At 41.4% G+C, this 15046-nt stretch overlaps 1 protein-coding gene across 4 annotated transcripts in view; it reads right to left on the bottom strand.

The window, feature by feature from the left end:
* Positions 1-11969, bottom strand: part of CABCOCO1 (ciliary associated calcium binding coiled-coil 1) — a 74071-nt gene extending 62102 nt beyond the window's left edge. For 2 of the 4 annotated variants that reach the window (XM_032784475.1, XM_032784477.1), the window contains exon 1: positions 11729-11802. The gene's annotated coding sequence lies outside the window, so the exon portion shown is untranslated. Of the gene's footprint in view, positions 1-10084; positions 10178-11728; positions 11803-11956 lie in introns of those variants that run through there. The other 2 variants (XM_032784474.2, XM_075072590.1) reach the window with 2 other exon arrangements.
* Positions 11970-15046: the final 3077 nt, after the last annotated feature.

Raw genomic sequence — 15046 nt, 5'->3', positions numbered from 1 at the left:
TTTTTTTCCCTTTTCTTTCACGGGGAGGAGGGGAGTAAATTGACGAGGTATACCCTGAACCACCTCGGACAATGTGTTTGACCCTACAGGCATTGGGAGCTCAGCCAAGAATGCAAATGATTTTCGGGACTGTGGGATAGCTGGAGTCCTCAGTCCCCCTCCCTCTCTTCATGAGCGTCCATTTGATTCTTTGGCTTTCCGTTATGCTTGTCACACAGCACTGTGCTGTGGACTTTGTATCATAGCCTGGAGATTTTTTTCAAATGCTTTGGCATTTCATCTTCTGTAACCGAGCTCTGATAGAACAGATTTGTCTCCCATAAAGCGATCAGATCCAGTATCTCCCGTCCAGCCCATGCTGGAGCTCTTTTTGGATTTGGGACTGCATCGCCACCCATGCTGATCAGAGCTCCACGCCGGGCAAACAGGAAATGAAATTCAAAAGTTCACGGGGCTTTTCCTGTCCACCTGGCCAGTGCATCTGAGTTCAGATTGCTTTCCAGAGTGGTCACAGTGGTGCACTGTGGGATACCGCCCGGAGGCCAATACCGTCGATTTGCGGCCACACTAACCCTAATCCGATATGGTAATATCGATTTCAGCGCTACTCCTCTCATCGAGGAGGAGTACAGAAACCGGTTTAAAGAGCCCTTTATATCGATATAAAGGGCCTCATTGTGTGGACGGATGCAGCGTTAAATCGGTTTAACACTGCTAAAATCGGTATAAACGCGTAGTGTAGACCAGGCCTGTGATTCAGCCTTGCTGTGAGGATTCAAAGCACTTTAAAATGGAAGCTATATCATTACAAAATTTTAAAATGGAATTGCTGTGCAAAAATGAATATCTATCAACTAATAGTTTTTGGATATTTCTGTACTGAAGCAAAAGAAAGTGTTAGTAGCACTAAAATATCAAGAATTGTATACATTTTTATACTCCTAGGATTCAATCACATACCACTGAAGTCTATAACAACTTTTTCATTGACTTGAATGAGGAGGGACTAAGCTCTTGGAATAAGGTTCGGGCTCAGTTACACACAGAAAGAAATGGAAGAAAGCCTCCAAAGGTGGCTAAGTTTTAGCATTACTGACATTCACACTTCAAGGCCGTGAGAGTACCGGTAAGGTGGGAGTACAATTTTGGACTGGTGCTCTGCTAATTCTACTTGTAGCCAGAGAGAGAGAGAGAGACACTGCAGAGTACCCCCTTTGCTGCAGCAGAGTTGTAGCATGACTTCCACAACCTTGAAGATGGCGTAACTGGACAGCTGATTATGGCTGCAGAAAACAGGACTGCAAGAAGCAATGAGTATCAAAGATCTACTGGACACACTAATATTTGCTGGTTAAGGATTAGTCTATTTTCGTATATACTATGTTGATAACACTCACTCTTCTTAGCTTTTCATTTTATAGTCTCCAACTATTAACAATATTGACCTAAAGTACAGTGTTACAGTTCAATAGCATGAAAGCAATGAAGAAAATAAAAACTTCTCTCTGACACAAGTAATATGTAATTGCTTCTATTTTTAATGGTAATAAAGCATTTATTATGAAAAAAACTATGTTAGTAACGTTATTATATAGAGTACAATATATTGCGAGATTATTTTCCTATCATGCAGCCACAAACAAGTAGCTCAATATACTAACATTTTACAAATACTGAAAATAACCTCCTGCTTCATTAAAAACAATACTAAAGAGTTCATAAATTACTACCAGTGTCACAGGCCAGAATAACCCTTCAATTCATTTGCAACAATGATAGCAAGGCTGAAAGAATGGCTGCTACCCACATTTCTGAAATGTAGTTTACTATAGGATCATTTCTCTCTCCCTCAGAGAAACAAACATGTAAGGTACTCTAATATGTTAATTTACACAATTTTTATAAAGTAAACACTGAAATATGATTTTACATCTTTAATATTTAAATCATATAATATACTATAACTGACATCTGTGGCCTAAACCTAATGTGAACCTAAAATAAATTAACTAAACATGGCAACTAGGTTCCAAAGTCTGAAAATGGCTCTTCAAATTCTGTGTGTGCACATGTAAACGGTGCACGCTACATTTCTAACCAGGTCTTTGGAGCGTAGCGCGGAACTGGAGCACGGAGCTGCAGGTTTTTGCCTGGCGCTGGAGTGGAGCCGGAGAGAAAATCTTGACTGCTCCACTGCTCCATTTTTTGTTGTTTTTTTTTCATTTTCAATCCAAAATGAATGATATTTAGCAAGAAAGTCCTAAACGTGCCAAAAAGTTTCAGACTGTATAACAACTGATATTAACATCTACTTTACCACTTTATGTAATATGTCACAGTTATTCTCACTTCAGCTGAACTCAAGATTTAATGTACAGATACAAAATTACAAAGTTTTTTGGAGCTATGTTTTATTAAAGAATCAGATAATTATCAGACACCCGGCAACACTGCAGACTGCTTCCACACTTCTGCCAAGGTTAGGCAAGTACATACTCATGTAGATTAGTTAGATAGATTAGTATGTGTTGATACCTCTTTTGTAAGGGCTGATCAATAAGACGTGCTGAGTGCTGCGATTATGGAAAAGTGTGCCGCAAGACGCATCATTTAAGATATCACAAACAGCTATATTGCAAAAAAATATTGTTTATGTTATTGATATATTAAGATATTGCAAGAGATATTAACCACTTAAGCTCATTTCTCACACAGGCTCCCATTACCGGTACATTTGTTCATTTGTACATGCTCCCATATCACTCTGGCAGACTTATTTTATATGTCATCTGTTCAATGGTCTTTTGGTAGCATTGTTTGTAATTTTAAATTTACTGAAAAAGTCGCATGCAGCAGGCATATAAACATACAATAAACATTTTTGCATAAATTAGGAGTGATTTCTGTGATATATCAAGAGTGATTGGAAAATGTCCAACACAACTTTGGGGGTCAATCCTTAGGTCATTTTAAGAAAAACCGTTTCTGTGAACATGTGTCCTAAAATTCTTCCTAAGGGAGCTACAGTCTCTTCAAGGAGGTGATGAAAAGTTAATTTCTGATTAATATCTCAAAAACGCTTTAATATAAAGTAATGAAGTTATGTCTGTGTCTTAGCATTAGTATGTGCTACCATATTACATTATACAAAATTATTTAAACCATAGGCGTCCCAAACTGGCGGTTGGTCATTTTTATTTCATATTTCAAGAAAGGCTTGTCGTTGCCTGCCCCTGGCAAAGGAGGGGTAATATTATGTTCCATAATAAGTTAATAATTTTTGCTTATTATTTATTATTACGTTTAAAATTTATGGTTCCAAATTTGAAAAATAAGTAATAAGTACAATTGTTTGTATAATTCTAAGCAGATTAAAATTTTTAAACAGTTTTCTCAGAAACAGTTAATTATACAAAATAAATTAAGAGTATCATTTTAATGCATGTATTAGCATTAAATGATATTCCAGGGTTATATCTGTTAAATAGTTGAAGATTTAAAAAATATTAAATAAAATTGGCCCAGTCCCCCCAGTCTGCGACGCCTGTAGTTTAAATAATTTTATTTGAATGATGTTGTATGATAGAACGTTGGAAATAAACTTTAAAGGGGAAAGCGGATTCAAATTACAAGCACAGTCCTTTTCGTAAAGAGAGCAAATTTTTGGAAATATGTATAGTAAGATGAGGCCCTGAAACATAAACTCTTGTGTCAGAGGCCCAGTCTGAGGCCTGAAGCCTGAACCAAAGTACTTCCAGGCATTGCTAAGCAAAAGGTGGGCTGTGAGCCAGAGACAGGCCTCACTCACAGAAGTTAGCGAGAAGAGGCTTGCTAAAAGCAGGTGCATTCACATATAAGTGCTAATAAGAGGAACTTGTGCCAAGATGGCGCCTGGATAGCCCTATACAAGGACACTCCATAGACACAACAAGGAACAGGCAAGTGCATCTTAAAGACAGGACAGCATGATGGATAGATCTGTTTGTCTGGAACAACATGATCAAAGGGGAGACAGAACCCTAATGAGCCAAGAGGCTGTACCTCAATACATCAGTAGGGATGAGTAATCTGTCCTGTAACTGTATAAAAGTAGGTCCCGGAATGCACATCTTTGTCCAGCCTAGGGAGCAGTGGAGCGTCCCGCCACTGACTAAGCTGTGTCCATTGCCAGGGGACACATATTCATAGTATGTCCTGTAGAGTCTATAGGAAACTATTACTGTCCTTCGTTTGACAACAAACCTGGCTTGGGTTCCTTCGTACCTTACTAGAGTCTGTGGTTATTGGGGGTTCTCTCGGGGTTTACTGTGTCAACTATATGCGCAGAGCCGGGGCAGCACGCAGAGGGAACATGCACGCAGCCAACTGTTATCATCATCGAAAAAAGAGCAGAGCACCACATCGGTAGCTACTGACAACAATATGTTTTTCCTTCATCATGCTGGAAATATTATACAAGATAGAACTTGTGATTTGCTCTATCTATTCAGGCTGATGAAACAAAACATATTTCCAAAAGTTTGCTCTCTTTACTAAAAGGATTGTGCTTGCAATTTGAATCCGCTTTCCTGTTAAAGTTTATTTTCAACCTTGTAACGTGTAGTCTCATTACTTCCCAACAATTAATGTTGTAGAACAGCGATAGCACATACTAATGTTATGGCACATACCAAATTTAACTGATATATCTATATTAAAGCATTTTTGAGATATTAATTAAAAACTTGGAAAATATTTTGAATATTTTTACCACAAAATTTCATAAGAAAAACTAACTTGCAATTTATAAATGAAAATTTATGTTAATTATGTATATTAAAAATACTTCTTACTTCATTAAAACTGCAAGAAACATGTTAAAATATTAAAAACACTTTGATAATAGTTTTGTGTAAAAAGAAAATGTAATCATTTTTGTCCAGAAAATACAAAATAAATTCGAAGTACCTTAAGTGGTTAAGATATCACAAGCAGGTACATTATAAAAAAAAAGTAATGTTTTTGTTAATTCCTTTTCGAAGACCAAAACAAGAAACATTTGGATTCAGTAGCAGCACAAGATTTGGCTGTGGCTTCAACAAAAATAAAATAAAATAAAATTTGCCCCCCATGATTGCTAGCCGATTTATGGAAAAGGATCTCAACGACATCTTTACTTTTGAATTTGAAAAGCCCAAATTTGGATTTGGGGAAAAGCAAAGAAGAAATCGGCAACGTGCAAGGTGGAAAAGGAAGTGAATGGCGAGCTCAAACCATGTAGCTTCAAGACAAGTGAAGCAAGTGCCATGAAAAGTTTCAACCTTTGGTGGCATGTAAAACATAACCATCCTGAAAACTATGCGGCTCTAGTTACAAAAAAGGACCAGGAAGATGAAGCAAAACAGAAAGCTGACACGGCTAAATAACGTTCACCGAGCTCTTTGAAAACTCCTGGAGAAAAGACTTTTTGCGGAGCTTCATCTGAAAAGAAATCCAAAATTGAGCAAACAAAACTCATACTCTTGCCTCATACTTAAAGTCCTCAAAGGTTACAGTCACCATGGATGCCAACACTTTCCGTGAAGGGCTGATGGAAATGGTTTGCTTGAGTTCAACACCACTCACTACCTTCAGGCTAAAGAACAAAGGATTCCAAAAAATTGCAGGTGAAATGGGTCAGCAGCTTGGCGTTTTGACAGGGCACGATGCGGTTCATCATTTAGTTGTCAGCACAGCTAAGTCTGGTCGCGAAGAGCTCAAGAAAGCTTTGGAGCAAAAATTGTGCTATCTGAAAATGGATGCAGCAACCTACGGAAACAGAAATTTCCTTGCAATCAATGCTCAGTACTACAAAGAAGGAAAAGATAAAGCTGTGGTAAAACCTTGGACATAATTGACACTGAAGGGCGTCACAATTCTTCGTATGTGAAAAGTCAAGTAAAAGCTGTTTTAGAAAAATTTGGGATCAATGAAATGCAAGTCCTGAGCATCTGCGTTGACAATGCAGCAAGCATGATGTGTGCCATCAAAAATTTCAGCGAAGACAATGAAACCATTTCTACCTCTGTGAACAGGGTTGTGGACAGAACTGAAGCTACTCTGCCTGATGAAGCAACTAAAGGAATGGATGAAATCAAACTCAACATGGATGCTGCTGTGCAATGGGTTAATTACCCTAGCCTGATACTTCCAACATGGCTTCATGAGGACGACTCAAAAGTCCAACTGATGAGGTGTGGTATTCACACTCTTCAGTTGGTAAACTGGTATGGACTGAACAAACAACACGCGAAGAAATTACAGGCAAAAATTTGACAAGTCATTGTCAAACTATGAAACCCACGTATTTGAAGTGTTCTGCTTGATCTACATGGGGTAACTCAATCATTGGATACTGTGACTCGCTGGGGTTCAACATTTGCGATGATTAATTGGCTTCTCGTTTTTCAATCTTACTGTGAACAAGTGGCTGCTGCTGGAACAAGAGAACTCAAGTTAACAAAAGCTGAATGGGATGAAGTGAAGAACCTGCGAGACCTCTTGGCAAAACCAAACCAAACCACCATGAATCTTCAAGCTGTCGATGTAACCCAGGAGTTTTAATGAAGGAATGGCGAAAACTGTCAAGATTGTTGCAAGAAAATGGTGGACAAATTGCAGAAGGAATTCTATCCTCCATGCAGAAACGCGAAGAGAAGCTTTTTGACAATATTCATTTCCTTGCTGGAGTTTATATTGACCCACAATATCGGATTCTTCTTACCTCAAGGGAAATACCAAAGACAAAGGAAGGGCTCCTGGATATTGCTCGATGACTCGAAAAACAAAGTCTATTACTACATTTGAATTCTGCAAAAGAGGTTAAAGAAAACGAAACACAACAAAAGGAGCAAACAACAATTGAATCTGCGGTTTCGGAAAGTTCACATCCTTCAGAAATAGCAGGCTGTTCTGAAACTTCTGTCTCCACTCTGAACTTGAGATGTCTTCAACCATCATGGGGAAATGGAGATAATTCAAGCATCAATTCTTCAAAAGATGATGTCTTCGAAAAGGAACTGGATAAACAAGTAAGATGCCGGCAAATTTCTGCAATTCGTAATTGTAAAGAAGCATTATTTAAGAGAAACTTTCGGGAAGATTGTGAGGCAATGGAGTCTATTGGTAGGTTAAAAGTAAGTCTGTTTTTGACGCCAGCTACCCACACCGCATTCAGGCTGCCTGTAGAATTGCTTGGAGCATGCCAACAACTCAAGCTAGTGTAGAGTGACTGTTTTCGGCTTTAAAGTTCATTTTAAATGATTTGCAGCAGCCTATGAAAGACAACTTGATTGCTGCAATAATTTTTTACAGAATTAATTATGACTGATTCTAGTTTGTATCATTATTGGTGACATTTAAATTGTTTTAAAAGTCTGAATAAAAATAATGTTTTTTCAAAATTACAGTGTGCAGTTTTTTATTTAGTTAAAAATTACAGTTGGAGCACAGAGCAGAGTCGGAGTGGAGCTGGAGCACCACTCACTATTGGTGCCGGAGCGGTGATAGAGCACAGCAATTCAAAAATTTGATTGCTCCAAATCCCTCTTTGTAACAGATTTCACTCCACCACTCAGTGTGTTCTAGCTGTAATTTCAGCAGCAGTACAAGTTTGTAGCCTGACACTAGTCAAGATACGCAACAAATTGCAACAGGTCAGTATTCCTGATAAAGAAGAATACCTGGCACCATCTACCGCCCATTTCAAGTGAAGACCATTGGTGAATAACTAGTAAGACTAAAACTGTCAGTATTTAATTATGGAGAATAGAGCAAATTATTTAGAATACTAAATTTTTTAAGATAAACATTTGGATAATTTAAAACATTACTATTGTATTTGTAATGTAATGTTTTGTCTTCCTTGAAAGAAATTATCTAGCTTTGTTGAATATATATTACATCTTTCTGCCTATTGAATACAGCATTCTGAAACACTTAGTGTCTTTTGTCATTAGAGCATCAGATGGAAACACCAATCAGACTGCACAAAAGATGCAGGAATCCTATATTTCTGGAATTCCTCAAGCAAAGCTTCCAAAGTACTCAAAGAAAAATGTTTGCAGGACAGTCATAAGGTTAAACATCATATATTGAAAAGCTCCAACTCCTAAGTGAAAAACAAATAAGCTAATGGTGGCTTAAAAAGTATACTATCAGTAATACCAGAGAGGGTCTCTCGACAGACTGGTGTATCCATGAGGCACATCTGAAAATTACTCCTGATATGATATCCTAGAAGAAAACTGAACTACGTCCCTCAAAGGAGACAGAGAAAAGTGAATGTAAAAGTCTCTGTACTTCTCAAAGGATTTATTTATTCATATTTATATGAAATTACAATATAAAAGTACTCATCTAGTGCTTTGGGCACCCAAACAAATCTTTAAAAAAAAATACACTAATAAACAAACAGACGCATCAAATACCTCAGATCAAATCAAGTAACTCAAGTGTGTAGAAACCTGAGCTCCTCCTCCAAAACAGTGCCACAGAGGGGCTGGGGCTACAACTGTAGACAAAATGGAGGCCAAACCACTGTCATATAAAAGGTGCAGCTCACTTATTACTACCTTATAAGGCATTTTATTATTAAATTAACTATCAAATATTTTAAATCCAAAATCTGTCTACATGAAACCATTAAGATAAATAAATTGTTATTTAGGATTAGGAATTGTAAGAGAGCCTCCGTTGTCCCTTCCATCACTGGAAAATTAAAATCAACAGCCCCTATTTTTAACCACTGTACTTTTCTTGCTGTCACATAAATAAGAAAACAAAATAGCCACGTTAATTTCAATTCCATTCAAAAGAGAGAAACAGATATGCCACATACAAAGGACAAAGCCTGTAAGCTAAGAAATGGAGGACTGTTCTCATATGTTGGTGTCCATTTGAAGGAATAAAAAGTAGAAATAAAACAAAAAATACCAGAAGCACTTGTGTCCTTTTAATAACAAAATACTGCATTTTTCTGAGATGCCACAATTCAGATTTCAGGATGATTTTGGATCAGCATATATTTGTTCTGAAATTCAACTTTTACTATTACTAGACAATCAGCAGCTCTGAAAACAATCAATGATATCTCAGTAATAAAAATACTAAATGAAGAAATAAGACCCTAACTGTTTATACTGTATGCTGCACTGTTTATGATTCAGATGTTGTGTTTTCTGCTAACAGTAATCTATAATTGTATGTTTCTTATAAGCTCAAACAATTAAGACAGTTTAATCAATCTAAAACAAAACTGTGTATTGAGATCCTGCAGATGATAAAAGAGCAAAAATAATAGCAGTGTACCCTGTTTTATGTAGTGCACGTGAATAACAACATTAGATTCTGCCAAAACCTGAAACTTATGTAATTTAATGCAGAATACATGACTTCACCATATTTGTAATCAAACAAATTCTTGAGACAATAGTATACACTATAAACTTAATCTAAAATACATTAAATGAACTAAGAATTTTGAGTAAAAGATTATAAAACCTAATAAAAAATAGACTGTGTGAATACATTTACTCTAAACTCTTTATAAGAATTGTTATAAAGTTGTATAAAAAGAAAATACTTCTGTTGTATATTTCAAATACAATCTATTTTCTACAACTTGCTTTCTTTTGTACAGCATACTTATTTTAAACCACAATTTGATTGAATCCTACCAATTTTTTGCTGTTTTCCTGACCAAGCTATTTACAGCTACTAATATAAATAAAAGTAATATTTTGGAAAGTATGTAAACCTCTCATACAACACTATAATATTTAGTAATACATTTTACAGAAGAAGATTTCCTTCAACAAGGGCTTTTTAAATTCCCACTATCAAAGAGAGAAATAATCTTAGAGTTTTGTATAACAACCCATCACCACACTGTCTGAGTGCCTAAAGATGTAGATATGTTGCACTAGCTGAAAGTTAACCAATATCAACTGCTTGAAAGACAGCCATGATAACCACTACACCACCAATACTCCTGAAAGTGCAGATGACTGGAGCAACAACTCAGTGAAATAGGTCAAGCTGACACATTGTAAAGTATTGTTAGCACTTAAGTTTTTACAGGCCAGATCTTCTGTCTGCTCCACTTCACAAATTTGAGGAATTTAACTTTATTCACGCATTTAAACATCTGAAACCACCACTTCTGACTGAAATGAAGGTCAGGTTTATTTTCTAACGCTCTAAAGAGAAGGACATGGAACGCGCATATTTAGGCATTTGGGGTTAAATAAGCCCCCAGAATGGACAGAATTAGCAAAATAACACTATCTCATGATACCATCTGAAATACAGGTATTTGGAGGTAGAAAGTTTGAGCTTAAGCTAACATTGACCTAAAGAGGAATAACTTGTACTCTTGAGCTTCCTCTGAAATGCAGTCCATAGAGAGTTATGCGGCTACTCGTGAAATCACAAATCTATCAGCCAAATCAGAGATCCTAGAAAAAAAGACCATTCAGGAGGAATGTTGTGAGGATTTGTGAAACTCCCTAAAAGGCTTTGGGTGCATTAATCAATGAAAGGATTACATGGAGACCAAAATATATCATCTCTGATCAATCTAATCTTGTTTCTATATTTTTCACGTCACTTAAAGTAATACTGCATACAGACCAACAATGAAATTTTAAAAGTTAAGATGCATCTCTCAGCATGAATAAATGAAGAAAAATCTGTATATTGAAAAGTGTCTATAAATAACACAGAAGATCCTGGGTACAATACCTATATATTACAAAAATTTTGTTTAAAAACAAATTATAGCTGAGTAACAATAATAGACTTACCAATCACATAACTTACAAATTCACAAGCACTTAAAAGCAACTATAGTTAAGGACATCATAAATGTTACAGTCCACATAATATGAACTAATTATTCCCACTAAGTATGAAGTAAAGTTACTTTATCACAGCACAACCTTAACGCTGATAACCTTCGCTAGTGGTTTCCTTGCTTTTAATGAGGCAATCAGTAAATTAACAGAGTTGTCAGTTAGTAACACCAACTGATTTTAGAAAAGCTTTTGGTATGGGAATTTCTCAACTTGTGTATGTGTCCTTCTTAAACTCTCTTTATTTTAAATATCACAAGACTATATCATGCATAATACTTTCCTTTCTCACAGAATATGAGGGTTGGAAGAGACAGCAAGAGGTCACCTAGTCCAACCCCCTGCTCAAAGCAGGGCCAATCCCCAGATGGATTTTTGCCCCTGATCTCTAAGTAGCCCCCTCAAGGATTGACCTCACAACCTTGGGTTTAGGAAGCCAATACTCAAACCACTGAGCTATCACATTTCATTTTCACCCACGCTTTTAGTACGTACACTCTTCTTTTTCCCTTTTGTGCAGCTAGCTGGAGAACTAGTAACATCTCAAGGGTTTAAATAAACAGGATGTGACTTGTCAACAAATTATTAAACAAAAGACGTGAGCGCTGCTGGCCAACCTCATAACATGAAGCCTGCCTCTTGCAAAGCACAGCTGGGCCAAGCACCTCACATGCAGGAGGCGGCTGAGGTAGCCAGGCCTGGCTGCACCCCTTCCCCTCCACCCGAACGCGGGGCTAAGCCCTCGCACATTCAACGTCAGACCCAAGCCTAGAACCGCCTCCCGTCCCAGCTCTGGCCCCCAGCCCCGGCCCCCGCGCGGCGCTCTCTGCGTCTCAGGCCAATTTGCCGCTGCAAACCTGTCCCGTGAGCCGGGTCTGGGGGCAGCACCGCGGAGCTGGGGCCGGTGGGCGGGAGGCTGCCCTGACGCCGCCGCCCCGGCCAGGCGCTGCCTCCAGGCGGGGTAATGGGGCCAGCCCTCGCCCCGACACATGCCGCCCGCGAGCGCGGAGCTCCTGGGCAGGCGGAGGGGGCTGGGGGCAGGGGACGCTCGCTAAGGGGCGTGCAGCGGGCGCCGGGGCCGGTACCTGCCGGCTCTCCTTACCCCTTGGGCCGCCATGCGGCGGGCCCGGTCTCTGCGTGCCCTGGGGAGGCGGCGTTAGCCAGGGCAGCGACCGCGAGAGCCAGGCCCCTGGCAAGGTCCGAAAGCTCCCCCGTCTCCAACCGTGCGCTTCCCGTGAGTGCGATCCGCCTTAGCAAACCTATGGTGACCCTGGCTTGAAACGCACAATACCCATCCCCTCTGTGTGAGCCCTGCCCCATAAACCCATCCTTGTGTGAAGCACCGCTCTCACTGCACCATCCCCTTCTGTGACCCTCTCACTTCACAGCAACCATCCCTTCTGTTAGGCCCTGCCCCATAACACCTATTCCTTGTTGTGACCCCTCCCCCACAGCACCCAATCTCGTTGACATCCCCTCACCCCCACAACACCCATTCCCTGCTATTGACCCCCTCACCCCACAGCACCCATTCCTGTGTGACCCCCTTCACCCCACACACCCATCCTCTGTGTGAATCCCCCACCTCCATAACACCTATGCCTGGTGTGAGCCCCACACAGCACCACCTGTTGTGGACCCTCACAGTATATCTCTGTTGACACCGCCACTGCCACCAGCACCCACCCCTTTGTGACACCCTCCCACCCCCCATAACAACCCATCCCGCTTGAAGCCCCACACAGCATCCATCCCTGGTGTGACCCCCACCCCCAGCATCATCCCTGGTGACCACCATAGCACCCCGCCCAGGATGTGGTCCTCCCCACAGCCCCATCCCCTTGCTGACCCTCCCCCCACTCCCATAGCACCCATTCTCTGTGTGACCCTTCTCACACTCCACAGCCAACTCGATCCTTGGGAGTGTGACACACGTCACTCCTGTGTGATGCACCCACCTCCATGGACCAGTTCCTGGAGTCATGACCTCCACCCACCCCCATAGATGCCGCATCCCCTTGTGAACCCCCCCCCCTCCCCACCCACCCACACACCCACAGCACCATCAGGTTGCCAACTTTCTAATTGCACAAAACTGAACACCCTTGCCCCACCCCTTCCCAAGGCCTGCTCTGAGGCCCCGCCCGTGGCTCAATCCATCCCCCTTCCCTCTGTTGCGTGCTCACCCCCACACTCTCACTCACTCATTTTCACCAGGCTGAGGCAGGAGATTGGGGTGTGGGAGAGGGTGAGGGCTCCAGCTGGGGGTGCAGGCTCTGGGATGGGGCCAGGGATGAGGGGTATGGGGTGCAGGAGGGGGCTCGGAGTGTGAGAGGGAGCTCAGGGCTGAGGCAGGGGATTGAGGCACGGGAGGGGATGTGGGGTGTGGACTTCAGGAGAGACTGGGAGTTTGGGTGTGGGAGGAGGCTGGGGCAGGGGGTTGGGGTGTGGGAGGGAGTTTTGAGTGCAGGCTCTGAGCAGCACTTACCTCGGGTAGCTCCCCAGAAGCAGTGACGAGTCCCTCTGGCTCCTAGATGGAGGTATGGCCAGGCAGCTCTGCACACTGTCTCTGCCTGCAGGAGCTGCCCCTGCAGCTCCAGTTGGCCACAGTTCCTGGCCAATGGGAGCGGTGGAGCCGGCGCTCGGGGCAGGGGCAGCGCATAGAGCCCCAGTGGCCATCCCTCCGCCTAGGAGTCAAGAGACATGTCAATGCTTCCCAGGAGCCATGTGGAGCCAGGTAGGGAGCCTACCAGCCCCATGCCAACTGGACTTTTAACAGCCCGGTCAGCAGTGCTTTCCAGAGTTGCCAGGGTCCCTTTCGACTGGATGTTCTGATAAAAAAACAGACACCTGGCAATCCTAACAGCACCCATCCCCTGTGTGATCCCCATCCACCCCCATATCACTCATCCAGGAATGTGTGACCCCAAACACCCATAGCTCCCCATCCACAAAGATGTGACATCCCCAAACACCCATCGCTGCCATCCAGGAATGTGTGACTCCCCCATCACGCACCCATAGCACCCCATCCCTGAGTGTGTGACAACCCCCACACCCAAAGCACCCCATCCACTAATATGTGACACACTCCTCCCCCTCACACCATAACACTTCCCTGTTCCTGGAGTCTTTCCCTGTGGCGGGGAAAGACCCAGGCAGCTCCCTGCAATGGGGAAAGTCTCCGCTAGCACAGGTATGAGTATCAGTGTAGATAGACAGTGAGACACCACTTAGGCTAGTAAAGGCTCCCTGAACTCTGTGGATATATCCCCAATGTGGCTGGCTGCATACCCAAGCAGTGCCTCCTATGTCTATACTGTTGTTTTTAGCAGTGCAGAGTCTCGCTGCCTCCTAACTGCTGGAAACTCTGCACTGCTAAAAACAACAGTATAGACATGGGAGGCACTGCTTGGGCATGCAGCCAGCTATGTTGAGGATATATCCACAGGGTTCAGGGAGCCTTTACTAGCCTAAATGGTGTCTCACTGTCTATCTACACTGCAACTCATACCTGTGCTAGCTATCCGGGGAGGCAAGGGGGTTCTAAACATCACTAAAAGAAGGTTGCAGTGTAGACATAGCTTCTATGACTCAGTCCCCACGTTGTAAAATTAGGGTAATACTACTTCCCCAAATAGGAGAGATTGTGAGGATAAATTCATTAATATTTTGGCTATGGTCTCAATCCAGCAAACCACTTTAAGCACCCATTGACTCATTGACCCAGCATTTACTATTCCACAATAAAAAAAATCAAGAAAATATCAAATAGCTTTGGAAGCAATTGGCACAGCAAACTACTTACAAAGTTATACAAGCAAAGTAAACTTTAACGTGTGTAACTTCAGGCACACGAGTAATGCATTGACTCCAATGGGCCTACTCACGTACTTGAAGTGACATATATGTGTAAGTGCTTTGTTTGATTGGGGCCCATAGTACAGTAGAACCTCAGAATTACGAACACCAGAGTTACGAACTGACTAGACAACCACACACCTCATTTGGAACCAGAAGTATGCAATCAGGCAGCAACAGAGACCAAAAACAAAAAACAAACAAAAAAAACCAAAAACCAAGTACAGTACAGTACTGCATTAAAAGTAAATTACAGAAAAAGGAAAGAGAAAGTTTTAAAAAAGAGATTTGACAAGTTTAGGAAACTGTTTCTG

The sequence above is a fragment of the Chelonoidis abingdonii genome, chromosome 15 (assembly GCF_003597395.2).
Source record: "Chelonoidis abingdonii isolate Lonesome George chromosome 15, CheloAbing_2.0, whole genome shotgun sequence".
Taxonomy (NCBI): domain Eukaryota; kingdom Metazoa; phylum Chordata; order Testudines; family Testudinidae; genus Chelonoidis; species Chelonoidis abingdonii.
This window is presented reverse-complemented; position numbering and strand designations above follow the sequence as displayed.